General features: G+C 33.8%; 1 long non-coding RNA gene across 2 annotated transcripts; it reads right to left on the bottom strand.

Moving 5' to 3' along the window:
- Positions 1–1,072: 1,072 nt before the first annotated feature.
- LOC104211261 (uncharacterized) lies at positions 1,073–4,122 on the bottom strand. Of its 2 annotated transcripts, none has more exons than XR_707086.2 (4): positions 3,935–4,122; positions 2,916–3,059; positions 1,933–2,068; positions 1,073–1,304 (listed from the first exon to the last, which is right to left on the bottom strand). It is a non-coding gene; the product is annotated as an uncharacterized lncRNA (long non-coding RNA). The 2 variants fall into 2 exon arrangements; XR_707085.2 differs by having other exon boundaries at positions 2,916–3,065; positions 3,935–4,090.
- Positions 4,123–4,861: the final 739 nt, after the last annotated feature.

The raw sequence follows: 4,861 nt of genomic DNA, 5'->3' as shown, positions 1-4,861 counted from the left end.
TTACCCGCTGGTAGTTGAGACACCGAGCTATAAACCCAACTATATCCTTCTTCATTCTCCTCCACCAATAGTTCTGCCTCAGGTCCTGGTACATCTTTGCGGCGCTCGGAAGGATGGAATACCAGGATCTGTTGGCCTCCTCAAGAATCAACTCCCGTAACCCAAATACATTGGGCACACATATCTGGCCCTGCATCCTCAATACCCCATCATCTCCAATAGTCACATCTCTGGAATCATCGTGCTGGAGCTTGTCTTCGAGGAAAAGCAAATGAAGATCATCATATTGGCGCTCTCTAATGCGATCAAATAAGGAAGACCGAGAAACCACACAATCTAGAACACGACTGGGCTCCGAACTCACGAACTGGTTGGCCAAAGCCTGAACATTAAATGCAAGAGGTCTCTCCCTAACAGGAATGAATGCAAGACTACCCGTACTCACTGTCTTCCTACTCAAGGCATCGGCCACCATATTGGCCTTTTTCGGATGATATAGAATAGTAATATTATAGTCCTTTCGAAGCTCCAACCATCTCCGCTGCCTCAAATTGAGATCCTTTTGTTTGAACAAGTGCTGGAAGCTACGATGATCAGTAAATACCTCACAAGACACACCGTAAAAATAGTGCCTCAAAATCTTCAATGCATGAATCAGCCAACTCCGAATACTACAAAAAAATTACCATTAGCGAAGGGAAATTTGGTCCCTAAAGGTCTAATTCTAGTCCCTAATAGTAATATAACGACCAGTAAAATCTGGTCGCCACCCGTCCCTAAAGGCTCCGCACTAAAGGTCAATAATGACGAGAGCCCAATACCGGTCCTTAAAACGTTTTAGTGACTACATATTTTCTGGTCCTTAAAAGCGTTTTAGAGACCACGCCTCTGCTCCCTAACATACATCAATTGGTGCTAAGAAGGTCTTTTAAGACGGTTGATCCGGTCCTTAAAATATTTTTAGGACAAGCGAATATTGGTCCCTAAATAAATACATGATCTTTTCTTGTCATTTTTTAAAAAAATGTTATTCCAATATAGATAATTTAAATGCAGAAAGAAAAAATTAAACTCGTAGTCAAGCCTTAGTTTCATATGTATAACTTGTAATTAATTACAAAAAATGTATTAACATTCCATAAGTAACAAGGTATAGCCGTGATACATACTTCACAGCACTGTTCTCACATTATTTGAGCAAAAAATTTTTTTTTGCCTAAATATCTTAACAAAATGATGACCAATTTGCTGACTTCTATGAAGCTTTAAAGCTTGCATCTTGATTTGCAAACTCGTCTTCAAACCTGTAGAAAGTATAAAATAGATTCTTATTAGAGATGCTACCATGGCGAAATAGGTTTAATAGATTTTCTGTCAAAATAATTCAAATCTAACAGAGATATAACCCACTTGAAAAAACGTTCAAACTCATTAAGTGCAAGCGTGTATACAAGAACCATACATATGTGTGAACGCATATGTACAAATCAATTCCGTAATCAAAACCAAATAGATTATTAACAGATTTTGTTTTGAGAAAACACCAAACTCTCAACTTTTAAGCCTACAGCTTAGCAAGTTTACCATCCCTTGTATTCTATTTGCAGAAGATACTTTGGTGAATGTAGTAATGGCCAACATTGCAAAGTTTGAGACTATACATCTGTAATGTACAACTGAAATGAATACCATTACTATAATTAATAACACATCTGAAAATGATGCTAAGACTATTCAACTCTTGTAATTTAAATTACATAGCACACCGAGTCATTTAACTGTTGCAGGTACAAGAATCATAAGAAATGAATCACCATCTGAGCGAATTTCTGAGAACAATATATCCAAAAGCAAACTCTATTTTTTCACATAAAGCACTCTATTTACGATCAATACTAAATTTAAAGGTGCTTTCAAGTGAAGGTATCATACCTTGACCAGCAAATCCAACAACTGTAGTACGATCCGGCCATGTAAAAGTGGAAGATAATTGGTAATCCTTAACCAGTAAATATAGTACAATCTGATTACTACCTCATCTTTCTTCTGCTCCCCCTCTATCCAATAACTGTTGCAATATACAGATTGTTCTGAGAACTGTATAAATTAATTTTAGGCAAAACAATATTAAAAAAAAGAAATTTTGCGCGCTATCAAGAAAAGATAATTATATCAAAGAGGCCTACACAAACAATCAAGTCTAGTTACTTATTCATACTTAAGTCGTCGCAATAATTATTTGATAAAATTTTCAGATATACAACAACAACAACAACAACAACAACCCAGTATAATCCCATTAGTGGGTCTGGGAAGGGTAGTGTGTACGCAAACCTTACCCCTACCCTGGGGTAGAGAGATGTTTCCGATAGACCCTCGATATCCCTCCATCCAAGAACTCCCCACCTTACTTTTGGGGTGACTCGAACTCACAACCTCTTGGTTGGAAGTGGAGGATGCTTACCACTAGAGCAACTCACTCTTGTAAATAAATTTCTGTTTTCACTCAGGCAGATATCTCTTTCATGAGCTCATCTAATCCTCTGCATATTTGTACAATATGTGGTCATGTTCCAGGAGGATTTTACTTTACAAGCACATCCGAGTAATATTGTCACATTTCTGATGCACGAATGAACAAACATACATATGTTATATTTATATCAAAGCCATGAACCTTTCTTTTCAATAGGTAAATAATATTTCATCAGAAACCCAACATTGTCACAATACGAAATGAGTATATCATAGCAGTAGAAAAATAGAACTAAAGAATCTCGCTCTCAAAGCTAATATGCTTTCTCGCAAGAAAGTCTCACTCTCACCCATCATAAAGAACCTGAGGAGTTTTATCATACATAATGTTATGAACTAATAAAATCAGGTTACGGGTAATACAGAGTTTTGAATCTGACCGTCTAATATAGTGAGATATCACAGATAAACTCCAAATTGTGGGATATGTAGATTGAAAATCAGCTTCTTCCATTACAATAGCTCAGACATCTTATGTGACGGTTCCATTTCCGCTCAACAGATTAAAACCAAAACCAGAACGCCTGCATCTTTAAAATTTTCAGATATAGAAGTTACTATATATTTTTATTTTCTATATATAATTGGGATTCACTACTGACTTCAGTTTTGTATATATATGAAAACATAACAGATTATGCAAAATTTGCTAAATGTCAGGTTCATTATTACTAGACACTTACAACTCCTTTCACTTTGTGTTTAACCTGTTATTAAACATTGAGAATAAGTTGAAGATCATGCCCAACTTGCTGAGGAAGATGGCGTAGATACTCAAGAAGCTCAAAGCTTTATTAATACAATTAAAATTGCTAGTCAAGTAGAGAAATGTACAAATTGATTCCTAGCTTCCAATATCACAAAGAAGACTATGAGCCAATAACTACAGATTACTGCAATCTTAAATTTGCAACTTCATTATTTCTATTACAAGAAAATTTAACCCTGAATAAGTCGACAAAGCTAAGGACCTTCAGTTAACCCACTTATTGATGTATAGATGCACTACACAAGCTCCAAATTTTTAATTTAGAAATACAAACATTTTTCTCATATAGAAAGTAATGTCCCCAAATCATGTTGTTTAGAATCTTTGAAGCGCAACTCATCTCAAATCACAGATAAAGAGTCATGCAAATGAATTGAAGCTTCGATTTTGCAAAAAACAAAAATACAAAACAATCCCAAAACCAAAATAACTAATCGAACAGAAGAAGAACTGAATCAAATTGAAACTGTTTCGACCAACCTATTTGTAAAATAAACGGAATAAATTGGAAACTCAGTGGAAATGCAAAAGGGAAAAATCGTCCTAATTCTCCCAGCAACTAAACATAGAGTACAACAAGCGAAAAAGATTGAAATATGAAAAAATGGTTATAGAAATTGGGGAACTTACCGAGAAAGTCGAGCATCTTCAGTCTTAACCAAGGACTAAGCTTCCAAACGAGAAGGGAAAACTCAAACTTAAAGAGTTGCGGCAGAATTTTAGAGTGTTTCAGAGTTTCTAGGGTTTAGAATCTATAGAAAAGGGATTTTTAGATTTTGAGAGATGTGAAGCGTTTTAGCTTTTAGCATTTAATTATTTATTTTATCTGTTTCTTTTTTTTCACCAATATATATCTATATTATTAGTACAATGTCGGTTTACAAAAATAACCTTATAATATTAAGCATAATAACTAACAATAAAAGGATATAACCAAAATTCTAAGTCATATAATAATTACTTTAATATTTAGGACTTCGAAATGATTTAGGGCTTTTAAAATAAAATAAAATTTTGCTTATTAACTTTTTGATATTTTTAAATAAAGAAACTTCAATATTACATCCAACGTCCTTAAACCTAATACCAATTCCTTTCTGGGAACAAGTTATACTTTCTAATATTTGACAATCTCTAATTATATTGTCTGAATCATAAACTAATACTAATGCCTCTAGGAATCCATTTCTATTACTAATTTAATAATTTGAAAACTTATTATATTATCTAAATCCATTAGGAAAAAGGACTCAAACATTTTTAGAAAAGAAGCCACTATTTTATATTCTCGGTCATAAACTTTTTGAGAAATATATTAATCCATAACGAAATTCTACAGCAAAGGTATTATTTCTTTCACTTGGCTTATGTTTAGATCTTTTCCACCAGGCTTAACTATTATATTGTTTAATCGTTAATCCTAATTCGCATATTTTATAGCTCCTTTGGATCTTTTTCAAGATGCGCGTGTTTTTACTTTTGTAATAAAATAATTAATGATTTTAATATGAAGTTTAAGTATTGATTCCTCTGAACAGAAACATACCACAGAATCGC

This window comes from Nicotiana sylvestris, chromosome 1, assembly GCF_000393655.2.
Source record: "Nicotiana sylvestris chromosome 1, ASM39365v2, whole genome shotgun sequence".
NCBI lineage: Eukaryota > Viridiplantae > Streptophyta > Magnoliopsida > Solanales > Solanaceae > Nicotiana > Nicotiana sylvestris.
The sequence above is the reverse complement of the archived record's forward strand: the minus strand, read 5'-3'. Positions and strand labels throughout refer to the sequence as shown.